The sequence below is a fragment of the Delphinus delphis genome, chromosome 8, assembly GCF_949987515.2.
Source record: "Delphinus delphis chromosome 8, mDelDel1.2, whole genome shotgun sequence".
Lineage (NCBI taxonomy): Eukaryota > Metazoa > Chordata > Mammalia > Artiodactyla > Delphinidae > Delphinus > Delphinus delphis.
In genome coordinates, this window is record NC_082690.1 from 81,491,890 (window position 1) to 81,519,708 (window position 27,819).

Genomic DNA, 27,819 nt, shown 5'->3' on the forward strand with positions numbered 1-27,819 from the left:
GTATCATGTGAATTGTTGATGGTGAAGCTTGAAACCATGTGAAAATTATCCGGTTTCAGGTTTGGTTTCCAAAGCAAGACTCAGGCAATAGTTACAGAATGTTCAACTGAACCTGGGTGAGTTTGTATAATTCTCCTGGTTTAAACCCAGGGAAATGTTTGTCATCCTACCTAGCTATGACATAAAACTATGAAACAAAAAGGAAACATGATCATGAATGTCTAGGGAAATGTTTAACAGGGATTGGGGATAAACTAAAGAAGCTGGTAAACCCAAGGATGCTATAGAACACTGAGGGTGCAGTCATTACAGTCCCATATACTTTGAAACTTTCTGTTATTCCTTCAAGTGTCATCTTCTTTGTGAAACTTTCCTTGATCCCACAAATTAGCATTAGATAATTCTGTCCTCTGTGCTTCCAAAATATTTTATTTCCATCTATTATAAAAGAAGATACTTTTGGGGGGCAACTTTGTTTACTTCTTGTTCCCCCCACTCCTACACTGTGGACTTCAGAAAGGCATAAACTTTTATTTGTATTCATCTTTGTGTTTCAAAAACCTAGTATAGTGCCTACCATGTAATAGTCAAGCAATATTTGTTGCATGAATAAATGACAGAATTGGTTGACTGTGTGTCATCATTTTTATTTAGCTGTTTGAGACATGAGTGTAAATAGAATTTCAAGCCATAAAAAGAGTGCAGAAATTCCTAAGAAATTGGCTTAGTGTTGTAAATAAGCTCCAGAACTTGGTAAATGTGGAGAAAACTTGAGGAGACCAAAGAATGAATTAAAATGAGTTGTTCTTAAAATCAAACTTTAGAAAACAGAGGCTAAGTCTATGAAGACCAAATGTAATCCAAAAGGAAACTTAGATGTGAAATGATGGGCTTTGATAAAGAGGGTCATGACCAGTTATTGGTTATCTCCACTAGGATAAAGCAAGAATAAATAGAGTAAGGATTAAGCAAGATATAAAAAAGCTATTACATCTTGCGATAGGTTACTATGGGGCATCAGAATATTTTCCTGCTTCAAACTTCATCTAATAATTGTCCACACTGCCATCAAAGGAATGATTCCAAATTCCAGGACTGAAGATACCTTTTCGTAGCTGAAAACCCCTCATTGAATATTTTTTACTTCCAGTATTATTTTCTAAACTTGCCTGAAAATAATAATTCCCCCAGGACACCGATAAACAACAGAGATTCCTGCTCATCCTCTGAATGAGAATCTTGGGAAGTGGGCGTTGAGAGTCTGTTTTTTAATAAAACATTTGGTTATTCTTATCCTTAAGCAAGTCTGGATTTATCTCCAGGATAAAGTGCCTTTTCCTTAGAAAAGCACTCTAGGTCCACTCTCTTGTGCATGGCCTCATTTGCCATGTACCCCCATAATGATCCAGTAATAGTAACATACTGTTTCTCTTTGCTATTTCTTTCCAAATGCTATTATCTCTACTTAAATTCTATCCACAATTTAAACCGACCTCAAATGACACTTTCTCGAAAACCTTTTTTCACCCTCCCAGAAAAAGTACTACACTTTATCACATCACATTCTCTTTATTTGTTCTTCATTTATATTTTTCTATATCAGGAGCTTCTTAAGATTAATAAATATGTCTAACTTATTTGTATTATTGTCCAAGACCCAGCATAGTGCCTGGACATAATACAGTATGTATATTTCTTATCTTCCATTGTGTACCAGATAGCTCTTCACCGTACATAGTTTGCCCTTTGTCAAGAACCATCCCACGTGAAGCCCCCTCCATGATGACTTTCTGCATGGCTTTAGACTTCCAGTGATAGCTCTTCTTTACAGTCATCCATAATTACCACATCCTGTTTGCTTCTCTTTTTTTTTTCTTTCTTTCCTTTTCTTTCTTTTTTTTTTTTTTTAATGTATGTATGTCTGTCTGACTAGAGTGCAAGTAGCTTCTGAGCAGGGAGAGCATACTGTGTTTTATTTTCATGTACCCCTGAGTTTGTGGTATTTCATAAACAGCCTGAAACTGTATATAATTTTTAAAAGTATGTGCCCCTTGGACTTCCCTGGTGGCGCAGTGGTTAAGAATCCGCCTGCCAACGCAGGGGACATGGGTTCAAGCCTTGGTCCAGGAAGATCCCACATGCCGCGGAGCAACTAAGCCTGTGCACCACAACTACTGAGCCCGCGTGCCACAACTACTGAAGCCCATGTGCCTAGAGCCTGTGCTCTGCAACTAGAGAAGCCACCACAATGAGAAGCCTGCGCACCACAACAAAGAGCAGCCCCCACTTGCCGCAGCTAGAGAAAGCCAACGTGCAGCAACGATGACCCAACACAGCCTAAATAAATAAATAAGTAATAAAATAAAAGATATTTTAAAAAAAAGTATGTGCCCCTTTTTTGGGAGAGAGAGCTCATAACTTGAATTACATTCCGAAGAGATGTACAACCTCAAATCATTTAAAAGCAACTCTTCTGAATTTGCAATAATAATGGTAAGAATAATTTATTTGTGCAGGATTTTACAATTTACAAAGAACTTCCTCATGCATTACCTATTCATTCTGTATAGCAGCCCTGAGAGGCAGCCGTGGCAGACATTCTTACCTCTATTGATCAAATAAGGAAACCAACACTCAGGGTGGTTAAGAGCCTCCACTGGAGAGTAAGTCTCATGACTCCAGAGCTGGAGTTCTTTCCACTATATGCACCAAATGGCTTCTTTCCATAAATACTGGTTTGTTTAATCTTCTTTGGACACATGGAGTAGGCTAAGCTCCTGCAAGCAGCAGACAGGCAGGTAAAACTTGAATTACCCTTTATACTTAATGAATGAGGTGAGTTACTTTACTCTCCCAGTCATTTGTCTCAGCGTCCTGCTTTTGTATAAAAGGAATTTCCTTTTCATGCTTTCATCCTAAATACAGATTAATTAGGAAAATCCCTGGACTCTCAACACCAGCATCTTCTTGTTCATCATTGAGAAACATTTGTTGAATGCATTTCATATGCAAGGCACTGCGCTTAGTGCTAACAACTGTAAATACATGAGCTGATACATGCAGACCATTGGACAATTAACACTAAAATAAATCAGCTGGTCCAGCCAGCATTAGGAAACTGCATCACTGAAATACTGTTTCAGTAATACTTAATGGACTGAGGGCCTTAAAGTGAACTATATATACCCTTTGAACTGGTAATTCTACTGCTAGAAATTGGTCTTATATAATTCTAAATCTAGAAAGCTCTTTATGTTCTAAGTAGCATTTTTAAAATGGTAAAAGAATGGAGACAACCTAAATCTCCAGCAATAGAGCAATTGATATTTAAATTTTGATTCATTACTTGTGGATGAACAATTGATCCTTAATCTTTTTTCTACCCCAACACACTTGAGGGAATGCAACATCTTTATCTATAGCATTGGCTCACCAATACAGAGATTCACAGCTGAAGTGGCAAGAAAAAAGAAATAAAACTAAAAATCTTTTATGAGGGACAGAAGGTATACATTGAAATGCACCTCATAAAGTTCTGCTACTCTCCTTCTTCCTGGGATAAGGAATATTCTTACTTTGTAGAAAATTCATGGTTCTTGACATTAGAAAATACTCATCTCTTGACTGCGACAATCCACTATTCCTCCTGGCTGTGCTCTTAGAAACAGGAGCTTCCCTTTCTCTGGGAAATTGCTCTTCCCCAACTTCTTATAGTTTTAAGGGAGAGAGGGGTCTACCCCAACATAGCGACTGATCCAGGTCCACCAGAGTCCTTCCCTGGGAGCCAAGAAAGCTCATTCCTCTGGGATTCTAAGTGGGAGGATGTCAAAGTACTCTCCCTCTTCTTACCACATTATGTGAATATTTCCTATTTGTAGCAATTGAGAAAAATACCTGATCAACCCCTGTTCTTCTAAGTTACATGAAAGAGCCTTTTTCTTCTAACATTTTTTTCTCTTAAGCTTATTCAGTTTGGATTTTTGTCACTAGCAAGTAAAAGATTCCTGAGTATATAACAAGTTAATGTGGATCCTACCAATACAAACACACTTATAACAAATTAAAATACACCAAAATTCCAAAATTTTATTCATAGGAAAAATACTGTATGGAACGGTTCCAAAGTAATGATTATTGATTTATTACAGATCAATTTTTCTCTCAATCTTCCTACATTTCTGTATTCTCTCCCAGATTTTCTGTAATAGGTATGTGCTTCATTTTAAACTGCAAACGGCAGCACTCACAATACACGTAGTCTGGCACCGCGGCAACCTCCCAGAAGAGGAAGGGGGCAAGAGAGGGAGAGATGTAGGCAGTTAGGTATAGACTGCTTACTGAAAAGTATATTGTTTCCTTTTCACTTCCACCAATTGCTCCTTGAGAAAATATGCTAAGTGCCACTGAAATGTTTAAGTTACATGCTGTCAGACATCTGTAGCTGTCCTGAAGGTTAGTAGTGGAAAATGTTAAATCGACATTTTTTCCTGAGGAATGTGTAGGTGTTTTATTGAGAGAGAACGTCAGATAAATAGAGGGAAAGGTTAAAAAAGAAGGCTTTCATTTTAATAAATAGCAAACAGTAAATATTTGGGTAAATCTTAACAGACTCATGCAATGTTTTGACACCACTGGCATGAAACTGCCAGAAGAGGTACTTCCTGGGCCAGGGCAAAGATGGACCATCACAGCAAGCCATCTACTGTCTAATCCCAGTAGCCTATTGTTAGATAATATTTGACTACTACTTCAGGAGGAATGAAATGGCTGTGATGATCTGTATATCCTCTTAGCTTTATCAGCAACTGACAGAGCCTTGAATATGGCAGACACCTCAGGTTATATTTCTTTATCTGAAAGGAGTCCCAGGTTCAGGAGTCCCGTGGTGTATAATAGTCATCTGCTGTATAGCAAGTGAAGATAACAGAGCCTCCACAATAGACTGTAATAGGGTTAAAACTGGTGTTGGTTTCTGAGTAGGCAATTTGCTAGCAAAGCACAGGGCACTTAAAACTGAGCTGAGATTATAGTATCATTGGATTCAGTCTCATTGTCAAGAGATGGATGGAGTAGGGCTCTCCAGGAAAATGTAATAGTTAAAGGAATTATTAAAAAATTTAATCAGATTATGTATCATCTTTGGAAATTTGGACAGTAAATTTAGGCAGTCACATTTAACCCAAGAATTGAGTTCTGAAAACTGACTTCCCAAAGTAGGATTGAGAGATCACATGGCAAGTTGAAGGAAACATATTTTCTGGCCCCTCCCAGACCTGTGTTTCCAAGACATGTTGTTATGACAGATTATAATGTTAATTTGGTGATTGCAGACATTTGCCAAAATACTTCATTATCTGGCCCTGTGATAAGGAGATTAATTTAGCATAGACTTTCATCAGACCTTTATCATGCCTCACCTGGAGCTCTTCCCTAGTTGACTGTCTGACCTCTCAGCCTCCACCTCTTAACCCTTCCAGTTCGCTTTCCCCACCACTATCAGCATGATCTTCAAAAAAAAAAAAAATCTTATGAGAACTTGCTTCTATCCAAAAGAAAAGAAAACAAGAACTGAGGAGTCAATTCTCTCTTTTAGTTTTCTGTTGCCTAGAAAATTGTCTTCTTCTTTATCCTGATATTCTATCTCACCTCAACCTACCTGTCTGTACCACTTCTTGCTGCCCTTTACATGGCTCCCATCTTTTTCAGCTACCTTAAATTTCCAAATTTTCCTTAATATGTCACAATTTTTCATGTCTCTGAGATTTTATTTGCATATGTTTTTCCTCTGATTAGAGTGCTTTTGCCTCCTTCTTCGTCTGGGGAAGGTAGTGAATCATGAGGCAGGAGAGAAACATGGAAGAGTGTAGTGGAGAGCTGTTAAATATTGGTGGAGAATTTGCACTTTATCCTAAGGTCAGAAACTAGAGACTCAGATGATCTTGAATCAGAACACTTGGGGTGATAGCTGTCTGAAATTTCTTTCTCTTTTCAGAGATCTGGGATCTCTGGAAAGAAAAGGACTCCATAACAGACCCTGACAACACAGTGCTATAATTCCCCTGATAAAAAAAAATCTCCACTTTACAAATGAGGAGACTGAGAACCACACAGTTGTGCCTAGAATCTTGTGACTGGTAAATCCGTTATACCATGCTGCATCTAGACTACCTCAAGTATCCCATCTCAACTGCTTCTTGACACTTTGCTTGTGCAGGTGCTTTAACATCTGTCAAGTGGTGTTGTAACTTACAAGCTTGCAATTTTTTCTCCCTCTTTAAGTTGAAGTCTACAAGAATATGTCATTCAAGTTTATTGCCACAGTGCCTGGCACATTATAGGCAAGACAAAAAAAAAAATTGTGGCATGACTCATACGTAGAAGAAACCTTGGTCTGAAAGCACCTTTTTCATCATTGCATCCACAAAATATATTGTGTCCTACCCAAATTGGTACTTACAATGGCCCTATTTACTATTTTTATTTATAATCTAGATGACAGAATGGTGACCAGCAATACTGTTATAGCTAATAATATTTTGCCTGACTTCAAAAGGAAAGGATTTATATTTAAAACATCTTAGGAATTTGAGAAATGTGAAGATGTGATTCAATACTGTTTATAATTACTATGTAAAGAAAAGAAAAATAATCTCTGAATGTATATTACACAGGACAAGCTTTAAGAAGATCCCAGAAAAGAATTTGTAGATCATTTTCGATCATAAACAAAATATGAATTCATAAGCTTCATACTTTATTGGGGTTTTTTTTTCATTTTTTTAACTGATTTTTTTTCCTTCTATTTTTTGGCTGTGCCACGCATGCAGGATCTTAGTTCCCCAACCAGGGATCGAACCTGCGCTCCCTTCAATGCAAGCGGGGTATCTTAACCACTGGGTCTCCAGGGAAATCCCCATGCTCTATTGTTAATTAAGTAAAACACATGTGAATTGGTAATGAAGTATAAAGTTATCTGGATTATTTGTGGTTCTTAGATGACTGAACTTCTATCTATAGTCTATGACTTAAACAACATATAAAAACTTGAAAAACACCCATTGATAAAGGAAAAAGGTGGGTAAGCAGTGATAAAAATTGACATCTAATATGGATTAGGCATGTTGTTATAAATGATTTATGCATTGTCACATTTGATCCTCACAGCAACCCTTTGAGAAGGTTGAGTAAACTGGGTCTCAAATAAGTTGCTCATCCAATTAGTCAATGGAAGAGCCAAGACTCTCATCCGGAACTGAGTCCAATTCCTATAACCTTTACCCAGTACCTCACTGCCTTCAGAAGAAATTTGATTTCTGTGTCCTAGAGAAAATAATATTGCGAGGGCCTATGAATATTATAAGGAGTATATATTTACACATAATATGAGAGTCCCGGCTTCCATCAAAGCCTGGACATGAGACCACCCGGTTATAAGTTTCAGTTAGGTCATTTGAAGAGGACACTAGAATATATTGCCTTGGAAAGTGGTGGAGTCTTCTTGGGAGATCAGATAAAGAAAGTTTTAAAGGGCTACAGCTTTCTCTCTGGAGGTGAAGTAGTCATAATGATGAAGGTCTCATTTCAGCCTTAACTTTTGATTTTAGGTAAACAGGGTACTAAATGCCGATCGAGCATCTTTAGAGACTCCAGAGAAGGCAGCAATTAGTACTGCTCTGCTGTATAGGGTAGCAGGACTTCTGTTGGAACAGCTGTTTGTTGATCCAGCTGACATTCTCTTTCATCCACCCATCCATTGTTCTCCTTAAACAATAGCGAGATACAAATGTGAGTCTAACTCACTCTAATGAAAAGGGTAGAGTTTCTTTCCCTATAAATATTTTCAAAAGCCTTGATGATTCATGAGATTTGCACAAATACATTTAGAGCTGAAAGTAAGTGTATAAGGCATTTGGAGAATACTCTGCCCCTGGCATAACAGGGAGAGGAGGGATCCTACATTAAAAATAACTCTGCTTGTACTTTTAAGGCAAACATGCTCTTCATTACTGTCCTCCCTACCCAACTCCCCCCTGGAAAAAATAAACATTATCCGAAACAAAACCTGACAGAAAAGACGAGAGCTTCTTGGGTGGGCATGAATGCAATCTTGCCTGAAGCCAGGGGTATACTCAAGACGACCTTTAAAATTTCCTTTCAACCCCATTATTCACTGGGTTTATCTAAACATTGTTTATGAAGGAAGATAAAATATGGATGAGTTTTCAAATGAAGAAAGCAGCAAAGACTTACTGACTCTGTCTTGTTGCAAAAGGGAAATTGGATTTGTACCTTCATCTCCTGCATTTCTCATTTATTTCATTCGGGCATGCGGGGGAAGTTAGCAAGTATCAAATTCACCTGTGAAACTCAGCTTGTACAATAAAAACATGATGGCTTCATCTCTTTTGCCCTGCAGAATCTACATTTTCATTTCAAGTTAGTAGTCATTCTTGATACTTCTCCCTTAGAGAAGATTCCAAACTTTAAAAAAATCTCCCTCTGGGCATCTTTCTTTTAGAAACGCTTCTGAAAAGAGGAGCTCAAAGTAAATATGAGATTTGACTCAAACACCTGTGGTTTTCCCAAACATTTTCCAAGGTATCCTATCACAAAACCTAATTATTTTTTTTTTGTTCCTTGTCTGTCATCTAGACACTGAAACCCACTCATTTAGGGCTGTTTCTTACAATTCAGGATGCAGCTTGAATGCCACCTCTTCAGAGATCTTCCTGACCACCCCAACCTAAAGTAGCCACTCAGTCACTAACTGTCACACCCCATTGTTCCAAATCTCTACCTTGAATTTGTTACCATCTTATTTATTTAATGCTCACACCTCTCAGTTGGACTGTGTTCCATAATGAGCAGAGGTTAAGTTAGCTTTACTCACCTCTCTACACCCAGCAGTTACAAGAGCTTACAAAGAGTATGTACCCAATTAATATTTGTTGGATGAATGAATGTATGGTGCCCTCAACAGGAAATACACTGCAAATGTCCATGAATAATTTCATATTATACAAATAACATATGTTTGGAGAAATATAGATACATATTAATTACTTGGCATCAAGTTTGTGTTGATTGATAACGGTAAGAAGGGTTGAAAAAGCACAAAATTGGGGTGGATTTTCCCAAGATAGAACATATTAAGGTAAAATGTAAGGGTTTATTCTGGCATTGCCTCTTTATATCAGCAGAACTGCTTTCCTTACAGAAAAACCCAGTAAGAATAAGTTCTTGGCATCCTTGCTGGCTTCAAAGGTTGGATGATCTCTTTTGTCTCCTTTTGAGATCCCTATCCTGTTTCTCCATCTAGTTGACATCTCCTTGAACCCAGATTTTTTTTTTTTTTTTTTTTTTTTTTGGCCACAGTGTGCTGCATGCAAGATCTTAGTTCCCTGAACAGGGATCAAACCCTCACCCCTTGCTGTGGAAGTGTGGAGTCTTAACCACTGGACTGCTGGGGAAGTCCCAGATTTCTTGATTTTAAACACTATTCTTGGGTCGGACACCATTTCTTTGAACACATCTTAGTTCCATTTTTCAGTTAAAAATTGTTCATACCCCTTGAAGTGTGTCTGCTCTTAGCCAATTTGGGTAACGGACTAAGCAGACCTGCTTTGGCTGCCTGAGCCCTACCTTAGCCTCCCTCTGCCAGCAACCAGAGACTGAGAGCCCTGAGTTTTTCTTAAGTCCTTACAGTTCTCAAGTCTTTTAAATTATCCCTCTTCTTAGATGATCACTCCATCCGTTTTCATCCTCGCTCCCACATCTCTCTCTGCTCATTCCATTTGACTAGCTTGCCATGTTCTATCAATCGTCAGGTTTTAAATTGTCCCCAATCGGCAGAACGAAGAACAGTTTGGAAATCAAGCTATAGCTTTAATATGTCTTAATTGGAACCTATACAAACTGTATTTACTCTGTTTATATTCACAGTGTATTTTAAAATTTATTGGCATCAACATTAAGTATGCTTGGAAGACTTCCCTGAAGATAAAGTAGAAATTTTGTATTTCTCAAACTGGGCTTCAAATTGAACATTTCAGTAATGGTAATGATTTTTACATTCCTGAAAAAGCTACTTGATTTTTTCTAAAATTTATGACTGGTGACACCCTTAGCATCAACATTTAATGGAACAGAGTTACAGCCAAGTGTATCTTTAGCTGCACAACCAGGATTGGTGAGGGGAAAAGTAAAATAACTTGATCATGGCATTTGAAGTCTTCCATTAGTTGACTGAAAGCTCTATTAAATTACATTTTTAAAAACTTGAATTTATGTAAGTATAGAAATATAATTACATAACAATCCTTTGTTCATTTTAGAAAATTTAGAAAGTACAGTTAAGGGAAACACATAAACTCACGCACTCCCATCTTCACTTTCAAGCAAGGTTTCACTATTCTGCTAAGATTCTTCCTCAGCCACCCAGACAATTGATTGGCCTTGTCACAGATATATTATGCTTTCCCTGTCTTTGCTCAGATTGTTCCCGCAACATGAAAAAACCCTTTAAATCCCTTCTCTTTTTGAAATCATAATTACTATTCAGAGTCTAACTCAAATGCTACCTTCTTTATCAAAATTGCTCATGTCATTTCAGAAGAACCCAATTCTTCCTTCCTCCCCTGTAAACAATCAACTTAGCTCATCCCTCAGACTTTTGAATCTCCTGTGAATTGGTAGTTGGACCTTGTGGTTTGAGAAGATTTAGGTTAGATTTATTTTATTTTTTGATGGGGCTATTTGGATCAGGAGGCCCATGTTATCATTTTCTTTCTCTTTTTATAATTTAGCTGTAATTGATTCTCAATGCCTAGATCCATTAATAATTAGACGATGTCAAATGATGATATTCTAATTCAGTTTTCCTCTGTATTATTAGTTGGAATACTTTTATTAAGGAAAACTTTCCTCTTACTTATCATTTGGTTACTACATGATAAAGTTTGATAGGAAAAGCAGAATAGATGCCTGATTTTTACTTCCCTCTTTACTTGCCAGTTGTCAAATAATTTGATTCACTAGCATCCTCTGAAGATGACTCTCAATTTTAAAAGATCATTCAGTGTTAAAATTCTATCTAGATGATCTGTACTATCAGATAAAATGAGAGAAGGTATCTAAAAAGAGACTCCTAACAGCAAACCATTGTATTTTCCATAAACAAATGTCCTATCCTTGTTTTATTCTTCTTTTTCAGAGAACAATAATTTTAAATCTTTTACATGTCTCTACTTATTGCACCTTGGAAATATCACCCAGTCTCATTATTTTAAATACAATTTATGTGTCAATAATTCCCAAATTCCTGAATTTGGATCCTGTCTGGATCTTTTCCCCAAATTCCTGTTTCATGTACCCAAATATTTACTTGGCTCTTGGCATCTCTACTTAGATGTCTAACAGTTATCTCCTACTCAACATTTCCAAAACTCAACTCCTGATATTCCCCTATCCCTAAACCTTCTATGCTCAGTTTTTTCCATTTACTAGTGGCAACTCCTTTCCTTCAGTTGATCAGGCAAAAAATTCAGAGTCACGTATAAGTCCCCTCTAACTTTTATATCCCCTGTTGGCCATTGATTAAAAATACATCCAGAATATAAATATTTCTCACTTTCTTCACCACTGCCATCTTGGTTCAATCACCATCATCTCTTATTTGAACTATTATAATAGACTCCAAAGTATTCTACCTACTTTTGTTCTTAACTCCTACAGTCTAATGCAAGATGTTGAATCATGTCACACTTACACTAAAAGCTCTGTATTACCTTCTCATCTCACTCGGTAGAATCCAAAGTCCTTGCAGTGGTTAATAATCTCATCTCCTACTATTACAACCACATTAAGCTCCTTATTTTTCCTTTAGCAGACAAACCACCACCTTCTCGGGGCCTTTACATTTTTTATTCCTTCTGCCAGGAAGGCCCTTCTTCAGATTTTATATGTGTTTTACTTTTACCTCCTTCATTCAAGTGTTAACTTTTTAGTGTCTCCTTCACTTGTAATATCACCTTCAGTTGTCATCTTCTGAAAAAGATTTATTTACTTATATTGTTCATATTCTGTTTCCCTCATTAGAGCATAAGATTCAAGAGGGAAGGAGATTTTGTTTTGTTCACTATTTTACCCCTTTCTCTTAGAAGAGTGTCTGCCAGTAGCTAATAGTTATTCGTAGATTTAACACATTAATTCTGAGCTTGTTACTTCTTATGATCTTTCATTTCTTATTTTCTATTTTTCAGTTTTAGAATGTTCATTTGGCCAGTTTTTATAAATTATAATCCTCTTTTAAAATTCTTTCTCTTTTCTTCTACTTTGTCCAATTTTTTTGTAACTTTCTTAAGCATATGGATCATAGTTACTTAAAAGTCCCTGTTGAATAACTCTAATATCTGAATCATCTGTAGGTCTATTTCTATTGCCTATTTTCTTTTTTTTTTTTTTTTTTTTTTTTACTTTCAATCATTTGATTCTGTGGGTTTTGCTTTTGTTTTTGCATATCTCATAACTTTTGGCTTGATGGATGAAACATTTTAGGGACTCTCTTGATGGACATTTCTCTAAAGCGTGTTAAGGTTTTTCATCTGGTACACAGATGGCTGGCAGATGACTACAGTCCTGGTCAGACTTAGTTTTAGGCTTTGTCAAGATAGGTCTATTTAAATTTTGCCCTTACATGTAGTACATAGTCCTCACTTCTAGAATATGGCACTTAATCCTAGGATGGAACCCTTCTGAGGTGAAAGCTGAGAAATACTAAAACTTTTGCAAATGCTTCTTTACTTCCATAGGGATTAAACTTTAATTTTTGTTTTCTTGGTGTGGCTGCTGAGTTTCATTCTTAAGCCTCCCATTTGCTGTTTTATTCTGGGTTATTTGGACTCTCAGTCTATAAATAATATAATAGAATTTACATATTATGTATATATATTTATAACATATATTATTTTTATATATTTATGTAGTTTAGGAATCAGTCAGCAGTTGGGAAAGGGGGATTTGAATGTAGATTTTTGGGTTTCTTCTTTGAACTTCCTCACTCTCCAGGCTTTTCCTCTTCAAATGCTAATTCTTTGGGCAGCACTGAACTCCATCTTCTATTTTTCAGTTATCTTCTGCTCTTTTACTTTGTTTCCGGTCTTTGCTTATGCTAATGAAATACTGTTTTCATTTCAATAACCAGCATAGTAAATTTTATAAGTGGTAGGGTATTTACTCTCATCTCTTTTTCAGAAAGTTTCTTAGAAATTACTACATATTTATTTTTTCCATATATATTTAAAAATAATCTCTCCAGTTTCTTTTTAAGTTTTTGAATTCTTCATGCAATCACAGTAAATTAAGCTTACCAATTGCTGTTTTATTTTGGGTTACTTGGACCCTCACCCTAAATATAATATATAACATAACATAACATAACATAAATGTAGTTTAAGAGTCTGTCAGCTGTTGGGAAGGGGGGATTTGAATATCAACTTTTGGGTTTTGCAAGCCAAAATTTAATGTTAATATGCATTATGTATTAAGAATGGCTACTGAGGGTGGTGACTGCAGTGGAGGCTGCAGCCTCAGGCTCTGGAGAACCCCAGGAAGAGGCCAAAGCCCCTGGCCCCGCCTGGGATGAATCCCAACTACTCAGTTATACCTTCGCGACCTGGCCCATCCCGCATCTCAGTCAGAGCAACCCCGGGGCAGAGGAGCTTATTGAGAATGAGGAGCCTGTGGTGCTGGCAGACACAAATCTTGTGTATCCTGCCCTAAAATGGGGCCTTGAATAACTGTGAGAAAATATTGACAACAGAGACTTCTCTGTGTACAGTGCCAGCACCCACAAGTTCTTGCACTATGATGAAAAGAAGATGGCTAATTTCCAGAACTTTAAGCTGAGGTCCAATAGGGAAGAAATGAAATTTCATGAGTTTGTTGAGCAACGGCAGAATATACAGCAGTGAGGAGGTGAAGAGAGCTCGTATCTGCAGCAAACACTCAATGACACTGTGAGCAGGAAGATTGTCATGGACTTCTTGGGTTTCGACTGGAACTGGATTAATAAGCAACAGGGAAAGCGTGGCTGGGGGCAGCTGACCTGTAACCTGCTGCTTATTGGCATGGAAGGAAATGTGACACCTGCTCACTATGATGAGCAACAGAACTTCTTTGCTCAGATAAAAGGTACAAGCGATGCATTTTGTTCCCTCCGGGTCAGTTTGAGTGCCTCTACGCATATCCTGTTCATCATCCATGTGACAGACAGAGCCAGGTGGACTTTGACAATCCTGACTACAAGAGGTTCCCCAATTTCCAGAATGTGGTTGGTTACGAAAGAGTGGTTGGCCCTGGTGATGTTCTTTACATCTGAATGTACTGGTGGCATCACAGAGTCATTACTAAATGGGGGCACTACCATCACTGTGTACTTCTGGTATTAGGGGGCCCCCATCCCTAAGAGAACTGAATATCCTCGCAAAGCCCATCAGAAAGTGGCCATAATGAGAAACATTGAGAAGATGCTTGGAGAGGCCTTGGGGAACCCACAAGAGACTGTTCCCGGGACTCCCCTGGTGGCGCAGTGGTTGAGAGTCCGCCTGCCAATGCACAGGGGACACGGGTTCGAGCCCTGGTATGGGAGGATCCCACATGCCACGGAGCAGCTGGGCCTGTGCGCCACAGCTGTTGAGCCTGAGCTCTGGAGCCCGCAAGCCACAGTTGCTGGGCCCACGTGCCACAACTACTGAAGCCCATGTGCCCTAGAGCCTGCATGCTTCAACTACTGAGCCCACGTGCCACAACTACTGAGCATGCATGCTGCAATTACTGAAGCCTGGGCACATGGAGCCCGTGATCTGCAGCAGGGAAGGCCACCGCAATGAGAGGCCCGCACACCGTGGTGAGGAGTGGCCCCCACTCGCTGCAACTAGAGGGGGCCTGCGCACAGCAACGAAGACCCAATGCAGCCTAGATAAATAAATAAATACACATGTTAATTTTCTCCTTTAATATGTAAATTCAAGAGATTTTGACTTAACTATCAAAACAATTCATATATCCAAAATTTATAAAATTATGTTACCTTAATGAAAAATATGTGTTTTTTAATATGCTTTTTCAAATGGGCTCATACTGTGTTTAATATTTTTATAACCTGTAATACTTTTCCACTTAACAGTTTAATGTAGGCATATTTCTTGTTTATAAATACAGTCCTACATTACAGGTGACTACATAGTATAGTATTACATGTATAGATACCATAATGTGTCATGTTGGAAATTTAAGTTATGTGAGTTTCTAACTATTAAACACTTTTTTAAAGACATTATTCAAGGATGTTTTGAATAATTTTGCAACCTGAAATTTACAAAGTATTTTACTGATTTAGAGAGAAAAGATTATTCACAGTCACACAATATTAATTTCTTCCTTTTCTTTCTCAATCATAGCATATGCAATTTTATTGTCAATATTTCAAAACTTTGCAAATTTCCTACACATCCCTAATTCATGATAGTCCATTTAAGAATTAGTAGGCACGCATGGCTACTTTTTTCCTGAGAAAATTTTATAATTATACATGTTGGTTCAGCTTGAAATGATAGAATTTCCATATATTCTTGTTCTTAACAGAAGAAGAGAATTGAGGGGCAGTCAGAGAGGAAGAATAAGAGGGGCTGTGGAAAACACCCTTTATGTAAAGTAAAGTAAAATGGAGTGAGGTCACCATCAAAGAATCCTTCCTCCTTAAGAGAGTTCATCCTCTTAGAAGCTGTTTGTACCTCAGGTTATCATCTCTATCTTTCACTTGTCCAAATCTTTTTATAGAAGGTCATTTCTAGAATACCTTAAGTTAGGTAGTTAAATAGTATGGAACTTTCTGGAAGAAATATGTATAACTTCTGAGATAAACTGAAGATAACAATTGGTCAGTGAGCACCAGGATTGTAAAAACAGACTATGTCACTAAAATTATATGCTTTTGAAAAATATTTCAGTCTTTCTCTACACTGTGGAAAGCGTATAGCCTTTGAAATCAGAGAGACCTAGATTCATTGTCACAGATCTGCAGTTACAACACTTAAACTCCTTGAGGTTCAGTTGCTGGAATTTTAAGATGAAGGTAATAATACTTACCTTGCAAAAGGAACGTGGAAACTAGAAAAAAAACATATGTAAAGTTCTTTGTATAGTATGGGGCACTCTGTAGGTACTCTGTAAATGGTAATCAATTACTGTGATAGCATTTTTACTGGTAATAATAATAAGATATTTTTAATATGTATAGTTTACAGACTAGAAAATGTTCAGACTTTTAACTTTTTAAGTATTTATATTACTCATCTAGCTACTATTTGCTTATACTCATTAGTATTCGTCCTGGAGACTGTCCTGGCATAGTAGATTATTGATGACAGTGCTTCCTGTTCTACTTTTTGTCTGGGAGCAAGATTAATTTATATGCTGATTAATTTGGGGGGCTGCTCACCTTACTCCTCTGCCTTTGTCATAGATCTCATTTGTTTGTAATCAATTTTTCTTAACCTTTATATACCCAAGGAGATGGCACATGAATACATTACCTACTTGCTTCATACTTTCATTCATAAGACAAACAGCTAATGGATAGAATGTTAAAAAAAAAAAAGATAAATTATGACTTCTTTTGGTATCAAAACAGTTTCTTTCAAACTTGGAAAGATTAGTTTTGTGAAAATTCTTACCACTGATATCATGTGTATATAAATGAAAATATGGATGCAATGTATATTCATGGGTCATTAAATAAGTATGTATGAAACTAGGAGGAAGCATAGCATAAAAAGTATTTTTCCCTGAATAAATTGTATATATAAATTTAAGGTAAAGAGAGGTCCTCTCAGAATGAATGTATATTTTTTTCTAGCTCAGACCTACTACTTAGCTTGTCTAAGTTCTGGGATGCATTCCTATCATGATACCTTTCAACCCTGAAATCTATGATTGTAACACTGTTGAAATTATTTTTTAAAGAGTAATCTTATTATATGAGTTAACAAACAGTTGCCCTTGAGTGGTAGGGCAAGGGTGTGGTATTACAATAACTGATATCTTGAGAGGCTAGCATATTTCATAGTGGGAATGTCTGTAGCTCAATACTGACCATGATTCTGAGCTTTTAAAATGACATTAGAACATCACAATTTTTTCTAAGTCATCCAGTTGTCCAGTGAATAATTATCAACCATTCTCAGAATTAGTGTATTTCTCCCTATTTTTGTCACTAAAGTTTTATTACTAGATGCAATGACAAAAGACCATTCAGGGAAGCGGAAGAGTTACCTGATGGTAATTAAGAAGAAAGAATAAGAGTAAGGAAAGTAAGAAGGAAGAGAGGGAGGGAGAAAGACAAAGATGAAGGAAGGAAGGGAGGAAGGAAAAAAGTAAAAAATGGAAAGAGGTAAAAAAAAAGAATAAAGGAAGGAAAAATATTAACAACCATTCTTTACTATGTCTCAGTCTAAGGGTTAACACCTGACATTGGATCCTCACAGCATTCTGAGTTAGGAATTTCCACCATTTTATAGATGCATACCTGTGTGGTGCCCATAGAAGGAATGTTTGATTCCAAGGGGTCACAGATACACTGAGCATGAAGTTATGCCAAAGCCTTCACACCTTGTTTTTCACTGGTTTGTGTTTTGGGCTTTATTTCCTGTCTTTGCTGGTTAACCATCATGAGCACACTCTGTGGTCTAATTTTAGCCACAAGGGTTTAATGTTACTGTTAACTACAGACAGCTAGGCAATTAGGTAATTTTGTTTCTCTTGTGGCAGCCTGTCAGGGTAGTGCTGATAAACCCACTCTAGCTGGAGGTCACTCACTCACCAAGGGCTCCAATCATTTTTCTTGTTGTGTACAAGCTACTTTAACTGAAAACACAAAAACAAAGAACCAGAGTACCATTGTGTGTGAGACTCTGGCTCAGGACCTAGACTGACTGGGTTGGAATCTCAATTCTGCTACTTTTACTAGATGGGATATCCTTTGGGAAATAACTTAACCTTTCTATACCTCAGGTTTTCTCTTCTCTAAAATTTCTCTTCTCTAAAAGTAGCAGAATCTCAATTCTGCTACTTTTACTAGATGGGATATCCTTTGGGAAATAACTTAACCTTTCTATACCTCAGGTTTTCTCTTCTCTAAAATGAGGATCATAATAATATTTATATCACAGAGTGCTTCTAAGTATTCAAGGAGTTAATATGTAAAAATGTCCAGGCACATAACAAATGGTTTATAATTATTGCTGTTATTATTGCTTTTATTATTATCCATGAAGTTAATTCTAGCTTTGAATTCAGTAATTCTAGATGATATCCCATCCATGCACTTGCTACCGCCTTCCTGAACCTTCCCTGAATTCTAAGCACATCCACCCCCTTGTTCTTGCAGGAGGTCACTGTCTTTGTGTGTTGCTGCTCCTTATGCTGGGAATTAATTCCTGAATCATATTCGGCTCAGTAGAAGTCTTCTCCATATAGTTAGCTATGTCCTCCACCCCACCCCAAAGAAGGCAGATTAGTCACTCCTATACATCCCTATCATGACTCATCGTTGTATACATTGTAAATACTGTCAACATCCCTCCGCCACTGGCCCCTTCTCATACATGCATCTGAAAGCTCTTTGAGGACAGGAACTACATCTGGCTCTTTCTGCCTTCTGGGCACATATCACAGTGCTTGGTACACAGAGGGCTGGCAGTAAATGTCAAAAGAGTAAATGAGCTTACCACTTGGAGGGCAGCAATCCAGGAGAGATAAAGTGAATAAAGCCTAGGTACCCAGGGAAAGTAGGTATGCAGCCATGGCAAAGGTTCATGAGAACAGTTATTGGCCTATTCAGCTATCTGTCATCTAGCTATCTGATAAAACTAAAACTTTTTAAGTGCCTTATCCAAAATAAACTAGTAGGCACTTTACATTTGACATCTCATTTAATATTCACAACAAGTTCATGTAATATATACTATTATTAGTCCTATTTTATTGATGAAGAAAGAGTCTCAGAGAATTAAGTAACACAGCTATGACTTGCTAAAGCTAGGATTAGAGCCCCAGTCTCTGTAACTTCAAACTCTATGCTCCATGTTCTAAATTGATCCTATATACATACTGCCTTTCAAATTGATAGAGATTTTTTTATAAAAATATTTTATCTTGTTCAAACAAAGAGTTGAAATGTCTCCCAATAGTCGACTCTCTTTTATAGCCCAGAATAGTCCATCCATCTTATTATTTCTGGGGCAGAATGCAGGAGTTTAGGTGGGAAAAGTTCAGAGAAATATGATTCTCTCTTTCCTCTCAGTTTTTAAAAAATCTTGACCACAGTTCAATATTTGCATATTGCTTTTTAATATCCTCTTTTATTAAAAAAATTTAACAGATATCTCTAAACTCAGGAAGAAAAGCACATTTAAACTTTTAAAAATTGGGACAACTCCATTTGGTTTAAAAATGCCTTGAAAAACAAATTAAATTGAAGATGCAAATTGACAACTGCCATCAACTCCTTTGAGAGTCATGTTGGAATGGGCAGATTGTCATCCTCTAAATCCTTAGCAGTTGGGTTAAGATGGAAGCCCTGTCTCACTTGACCACCCTTTTTTTTTTTTCTTTCTTTCTTCTTCTTTTTTTTAATGGCAGAGAATCAATCCAAATGCTGGACAACCAGAACTGTATCTTCTAAGATACTCAGTTTGACATCTTATTCTGTGTAAATGAGTATAAGGTGGTGAACAATGTGAACGGATATCTTAGTTTGAATATTTTCCAAAAGTAGAATTCATGAGGCTATTGAAATCCTGCTAGACAGGAATTATTGCCTATGTATTTCCAAGCTGAGCAATTTGAAATAAATTAGAATGAAACCTCTGTGATCAGAGCTGCTAACAAGGAGGCTTCTTACCAATAAGCAATATATATATATATATATATATATATATATATATATATATATATATATATTTTTTTTTTTTTTTTTTTTTTTTTTTTTTTTTTTTTTTTTTTTTTTTTTGGTACGCGGGCCTCTCACTGTTGTGGCCTCTCCCGTTGCGGAGCACAGGCTCCGGACGCACAGGCTCAGCGGCCATGGCTCACGGGCCCAGCCGCTCCGCGGCATGTGGGATCTTCCCGGACCGGGGCACAAACCCGTGTCCCCTGCATTGGCAGGCGGACTCTCAACCACTGCCCCACCAGGGAAGCCTGCAATAAGCTATATATTATGGTAGTCTTGGTGAGGAGGCTGTGGCAGCCAGTTCTTTCTGGCATAATAGGAAGTGGATCCAGCATTTTTATTCCAAGTTACCACTCCTCACCAAAGTAGGGTACCATGCAAATGCTATCAACTTTTTACTCATTTCACTTCGGAAATCAATGTTGAGAGAAAGGACTTATCTTCAACTGCCAGGTAAAGAAGAGTGGGAAATAGAGGTGAAATTCAGGTCATCATGGTGAGTTAGGAATCTGGGCTTCTGGATGCCCAGTATTTATCATTTTACACCCTTCAGCATAGTCTCTGATGTGAAATGCTGATGACTTCAGCATTGGAGAATCTCTGAGCCTTCTACATAGCTTGTGAAATTACAGCTTGCTCCTCTGGGAAGTAGACAGGGGTTTCTGAGCTTGGGCATTTACTTTTTGGGATCAATAAATTTCCCCATTCATTCCTCTCTTTATTGAAGAAAGATCTTGCAAGAGATCATGGCAATATTCTCCAGTTATATTTCTCTCACAATTCATGAAGAACAAAAAAACAAAAAAACAATAAAAAAAAACACCCTACATTTAGCCTATAGAAAAATCATTTCATTAAAACCCTCTTTTGAGATACCCTATTTCTCATCTTCAAATGTAAGATATTTCTTAATATATGAGCACTCACTGTTTTCTCAGTTTTCTGTGAAATTATTCATCTATATATTACTACACTCTCATACAATCTTATGTTTGTTTTTGGTAGTGATGGTTTATTGCTTTTGCTTTCTTTTTTCATTTCTTCTTTTGTTTTAATTTCAATGTTTAGCTTTGCTTTACTTGCTGATGTTAGTGACATATTCTATGATTTCAGGTATAGTACACTGAGCTTTACTGAAAACAACTCCTTATCAAACTGACCCTCTTAGAGAAGGTAAGCACAACTCATGGGTTTAATCATTGCATTCCATAAAAGGAGATGTCACTTAACCAGCTTTCCTCTCAGTGCCAAGAAATCAGCTCGAAGTATTTCTATTCAGATAAGTGAACGTGCTTGTCATAGCTTACTTATGCCTGTTAAATCTTTCTATGAAATATTTTACAGGAAAATATGTAAATATTTTGACTGCTTATGCCATTCTTTTCAGGCTGCTTTGCAGATTACACATGAATCTCTATATGAAACAGGAAGGAAAACCAAGCAGAAATTTCTTAATGTAGCATTTTTCATTAATGAAGACAGAAAGGCTAAAGGAAAAAATTTTTTTAAATGGAGTCTTAATGTAAATAGCCAAGAAGAGTAATATATACTCTATGAATTGGCCCCAAAGTGATACCAGCGTGATGGAAATACATTATGAGTTTCCAGGACAGCATGTCCTCTTACCTTTTCTTACTGACAGCAGATAAGTAAACCAGGGCTTAGGAGTGTAGTATTTGCCAAAAATACATTAGCGCAGACTTTGTATGTAGCAAGAGTTTTATGAGTTTGCTACATCTTACATGAACAAAGGTCTATAAACCAGCCTTTAATCTTAGAAACACATGTTCTTTACAGCCTATAGTTAACAAATGTGATATATTATGAACATAGATAGGGTAGAGAAAAGTAAGGGAATTTTTCCCAGGCAGTTCTCTTTAAATGTAGAAAGTCTTTGTTTCATTTCAGTTATTTAATTTTTGCTTTTTTTCATGATTATTTTTGAAAGAATAAGATGATGTTGATGAAACTTGAAGATCAACACCGTGGAATAATTGTGCTGTTTCCACCATCTGAGATGACATGGTTGTAGATGTTTTTAATTGTCAAATGACCATATTTTCCATTTTTTTCAATGGAACACATTTTATTTAATTTTGGAGGTCATATGTGTAAATGTATGACTTGACTGAGGAAAGTATTAGGAAACCTAATACTTCCTCATGACTGTGGAGCTGAGTAAAACATCATTCAGAGTCCCTGGTTTGAAGCAACAAAAACCATCTCTGGCCTTAGCCAACAGGAGATGCATTGGACAAATAGCAGGGATGCCCATAATTGACAATTGGCTGGTAGCCTTAGGCTTAGAAAATGGAGCGTTGCAGGCCAGGCTGCAGGAAGCATAGTCAAAGTCATACCACAGCAACTGTATGATTCATGGGTTCTTGTGGTGGTTGGAATCATCTGTTTTCTCCTACATTTCTTCATTTTTTGCACTATCCATCCAAGATTTAGAGGTCAAGAACAAAGGCCAGATCAACAAAGCCTAACTCATTGGCTTCTTCTGTGGTACAGCCAGGAGTGGTAGAGGAAGGTCCCAGCTACTGTGGTTTGAGAGAGGAACAGCCATAGGAAGCAAGCACTGGGAATTGTCTTCCAACTATGTTGGCACGCAGTGAGGAACTGATAAAAATAGTGGGAAGTGGATTATGGTCAGCTGAAGAATGACAAATGTCCAAATAAATATTGGCTTTGAAGTCATGATGGGTTCTTAGATTGGACTTTTTTATCATTGAATGCTGTGAGACCTTGGATAAGTCCCTTTTGCTGCCTGTTCCTCAGTCTTTAAAATGGCAAGTTTGATTTAGAGCAAGATAAATTCCATTGTCTTTATGCTAATTTCCGTAGCAGACGTCATTAATCAATCACTGTATTCTTTTCTCCTGAGACCAGACATGACCTCAGAATCCTTCTCAATACAGTGTTTTGGCAGCAACTACTAAATTGAGTCAACAAATGTGATAAACCTTTCAAATATCTCTGAACTAGAGGTTAATTACATTTTCTTAAAGTGTTAATGTTCTTTGAAGTTCCGGGACTGAAAAGTATTGTTAGTGGAATTATTTTAGAAAATTAGAAAGAACCTAGACCAGATGGGAATAGACTCATAAAGCAGCAAATCCAGTAAAATCTGATTGAAGTGAAAGAAAATATTTTCAAATTTGACTGGCTTTCATTATGAATGTTGAGATGTAGAAGGATCTCTTTGTTTCATTGTAGAATGTGCTGATCACCCTCTGTCATCAATCCAAGAAAGTCCTGAGCTCATAAAGACTATTCTTTGAACAACAGAAAAACATGATATCAGTCTGAGGTTTAAAACTGTGAATTATATTATAGAGGGTAAATGAATATAACATTATATTATTAATGGTAAAGAAATTACCATTAACCATGAATTATTTTGTTAACGGTAAAGGAACTACTATTTAAGTAGTCTTTTAAAATTTATAGAATACAGGATCCTAAATGGGTCAAAAATCTAAATTCATTAGGGTATGTTACTAAACCTAATAGCAGTTTCAGCTGTTGTGACCAAATAAACATATTTCTTTAGTACTGTTTTGTTTTTCTATTTTATTAGTGAGACTTTGTATTTAGATCTTTCTTTAACATCTCAAGCCTAAACTAGATGGATTCACAATGTAGGGCAAGTGACACCAGATGGAAAGACTACAGTCCAGGAGTTGCTAGGTTCCAACTAGCTAACAGCATCTTTTCCCTACCCAGGAGATTTCCTTTGTCTTCCATTGGGCTATGTTTGTACTCAACACATCAAAGTTTGTTTTTGGAACGATAATGACTTGTTAAATGTCCTTGAATCACGGCAGGAAAATATCTTTCTAATTCTAGAGTAATTTCCGGTACCAAGAAACCATAAAAAGTCTTCTAAAACAACTTTTGGGCACTGGCTTTCTGTAGGGTACCTAGAACGAGGTCAGTTTCACAAGCCATCCTTCCTCTGTTGTTCCTATGGTAGATTGCCAAAGGACCCCAAATTTTTCTCCTTCCTGTATGCATGCCTTTAACAATTCAATTGTTATCAAGAGAGGTGGAGTCTGTTTCTCTACCCCTTGCTTCTGGGTTGGCCACATGTCTTGCTTTGGCCAAAGGGTTCTTAGCAAATGTGATGCAAGCAGAGTCTTGAAAAGTGCTTTCACTTTGGAGTTTATCTTCTTGCTATTTTAGAGAGCACTGAGCCCACCACCACATGAATTACCTTGTGTTAGCCTTTTGGATGATGAAAGATACATGACCAAGTTATCTCCATCACTGTAGTTAACATGGATTCAATCATCAGTCATGTCAGTGAGGCCATCCAACACCATTCAGCCCCATCTGAACTGGCCCACTATGAATTGCCCAATTAACTCTCAGAATCATGACAGATAACAAATCTTTGTTGTTTTAAGACATTAAGTCTTGGGCTGGATTTTTAAAGGCAAATTTTGTCCCAGTAGTTGCATCATCGTTCACCCAGTATTGGTTTGCTTACCCTCAGAGGGTAATCTATAGAAACTCCTCAGATTTACCCCACTCATTGTCAATGAATTGAATGAACCTTTAGATTCACTGGGAAAGACTACTAGCACCCTTTCCATGGTTGTTAAAATAAAACTGACTTTGGACTTTTTGGTTTTCATTATTTTAGATTCAGGAATTATTTTTTTTTAATGAAAACATCAGATGTTGACATTCTTTTTTTAGATCTAGCAATGATACAGGTGTTAAACACTTAACATATATAGTGAAAACTTCATAACATCAGTGAATTTCAAACTTGCAAAAGAAATAATTTCTCAACTGTTCAGGGTTAATCTGCCACATGGATTTGATATGACATTGAAGAGTAAAAAAATGCAAAAGAGACCAAAATTGTCTAAGACAGGGAAGGAACCTCATAACATTTAAGCTACACAATATCTTCCTGATGGGAGCTAAAGGTCAATTTACTTTTAGAATTTATAAAGTTCTTTGTTTGAGACATTTTGCTCTAAATCCTACCATTCTCAGCTGTATCTTATACTACATCCCAGGGCCAATAGATTGATGTCTTCTCTCCTCTACCTTCAGGCTATTTCTAACAACTCATCATCTTTTTTCCCTGGGAATTGTCCTCACATACAGAGTTCTCTCCAGAATTTTCATCTGTTTGACTGTGTTACCTGGTCCCCTTTCAAAGTTAGTTAGTTTATATATGTACATACACATGCATGTATTTATGTCATACTTCTCTGCTGTTTCTCCTTTGTGCCTTCGAAAGGGTTTTCTGATGGAAAATTGGCCAGAGACATGTTTGGGAAGAATGGCAAAGCATGGTAATCTATGGTCAGAAAGATCGTGCCTAATTATATATCATATCTGTACTTATAAAAAATTCTTTTTTGTTTTTATCATCATATCTCAGTAATGTGATAGTGCTTTGGGGTACACAAATGTGCTATTTATTCAGTTCTGGAGTTCTTTTGTCTGGTATTGTGATGTCAATTATTTCAATTTTCACACCTTAGGAACTGTGGAGAAGTTGACAGAAAGTGCTAGTTTCATGACTAGGCATAAAGCAGTACTGGTGTTGCATTCTTTAGAAGCAAATATCCAGATTCAACGTAGAACCACAGTGTTCCCTGCAAGGGTGGGAATAGGGTCACAATGGCTCCTATGGCAGCTGGTTTTGAATAATTACTGGTAAGAATTCTCCATAGATTGAAAAATTTAAACTATCAAGAATAAGACTCAGGCAAATGTCTCATCATTTTTAGTTCAACACCCCTTGGATATGATACATAACATGCAGTGTTTTCTTTAGAAGTCAATAAACTCTGTGAATCCCTTTATTCTGGGCAATTCAGTTCAAATTCTCTCCAAACTTTTCCTTCCAAAATAAGTGTATCTAGCATTTACTGAAGTGCTACTGGCTAACTCCGGGCAACGTCTTATGAAATCCATTGACTTCTGAAATAGAGGTGGCAGGAAACAGAGATGTCTCAAGGGAATATATTGTCTTAACTCTTTCTCAGTTGGGACTGCCTGTATCAATAGGGGAAAGGAGTAAGAGAAGGATATTCTGTTTTAACTGTGGATAAAGCAAATTTTGACCTGTAATTAGTAACTTACAGGTTAAAATTCCTGTAAAATTCCAACTTCCCTTCTGCTTCTCAGAGGGAAGGCATCTGGAACTTTGGAATGAGAGAGATTCCAGCTGACTATAATGAGCTGATAGGAAGTGTGAGAAGAATAACTCTTTTCTGCTCATTGCTAAGAAGACACTCCAAACCTGGGTTCTAGTGATGAATGCTCTCTTTTCAGTGTCCAGTAAAAACTGGTTAAAGAATCAAACAAGAGTCTTGACTGTGCCTGGTGTGGTAGCTCAGAATCAATTTCTCCTCTTCCCTAATTCTTTCACCAGTCAATGGGAGCAGCCTTGGATTTCAGCATGATTTGTAACCTTCAGTGGGATGTTTGCTTATAGGTATCCCTAACTGTATACAGTCAAAATCAGACTTATGTTATCATTAAGCCTCTCCAGTGTTTGTGTGGGAATTATGAGGACATGAGCTGCCCTCAAGGAACCTTCCAGCCAGGGCCAAAGTTTAGAATTACCTCCTCCCCACCGAACTTTCTTATAGGCAATCATTCTATTTCAGTAACTCCTAAAATTATAACAATACCAAAAGTGTATTGGTGATTCCATTTACTTTTTTCCACGTGTATTTACTGAGTATCTTGTGTAGTATATGCAAAGCACTGTGCTGGTGCAGCTGAGGGTTCAAAAGGAATAAGACCAAAGCTTTAACCTTAAAGTGGAATCAGGTGAAGATATGGAGTAGAACCATCTTTTAGCTCTCCAGGAGGGTCTAGTTATTGATTCAGTGGGAATATGGTATTTGCTAACCTTGAGGATCCAAACTAACTCATCTTAAGTATAGACCACTTCTCAGTCTTGCCTGTTGGCATGATGCATTCATTCAAAACACAGTTGTTTTCTTGAGCATCTGTCATCATTCATTCAGTTATTTGTTCATTTAAGAAAGTTTATTGGGTGTCTATTATGTGCCAGACATTGTACTAGTCTCTGGGGAGAGAACAATGAGCAAAATGGAGAAAAATCCCTGCCCTATGGAGTTTTCATAACAGTGAGAGAAGACAGATGATAAAATGAAGAAGTTAAAATACATTAAGTTAAATGAAAAAAAAAAACTATGGAGAAAAGTAAGGCAAGAAAGTGGGTTATTTGTGTGTGTGTGTGTGTGTGTGTGTGTGTGTGTGTGTGTGTTAGGAGCAGCAGTTTGAAATAGAATAGTGACAGACAGTTGTGTTAGACTTTGGAGAAAGAGTAATAAATGAGACACGTGCTCATAGATCTTAGACTGGTGGAGGCAAAAGATGATTATACAGGTAATTATATTAAATTGTGACATTAGGATAAGAGGTATATGTAATGCTATGGATGAGGACACAGGAAAAGGAGACTTTGAATAGTCTAGGGGGATCAGGAATGGTTTCATGGGTGAATTGACGTTAACATTGAAACCAAAATATAATGTAAGCCAGAGGAGAAATGAAGTGGGTTGAGGGTCAGCACAGGAAAAAATAAGTTCAAAGATTCAGAAGGAAGTGAGAACATGGTACATTCAAGGAAGTGAAAGTTTAAAATGGCTAAAGTATGGATTGGAAGAAGGAGAGTAATGTGAAATGAGTCTCCAGAGTAAGCACTAGTAATGTCACAAGAGCACTGAATGCCATGTTAAGAAATATGGACTTTATCCTAACAACAAACAGAAACCATTAAAAGAATTTAAAGCATTGGAAAA

At 37.1% G+C, this 27,819-nt stretch overlaps 1 pseudogene; it reads left to right on the forward strand.

The window, feature by feature from the left end:
• The window catches only part of LOC132430293 (hypoxia-inducible factor 1-alpha inhibitor pseudogene), a 93,931-nt pseudogene that overhangs the window by 47,602 nt on the left and 18,510 nt on the right, over positions 1-27,819 (forward strand).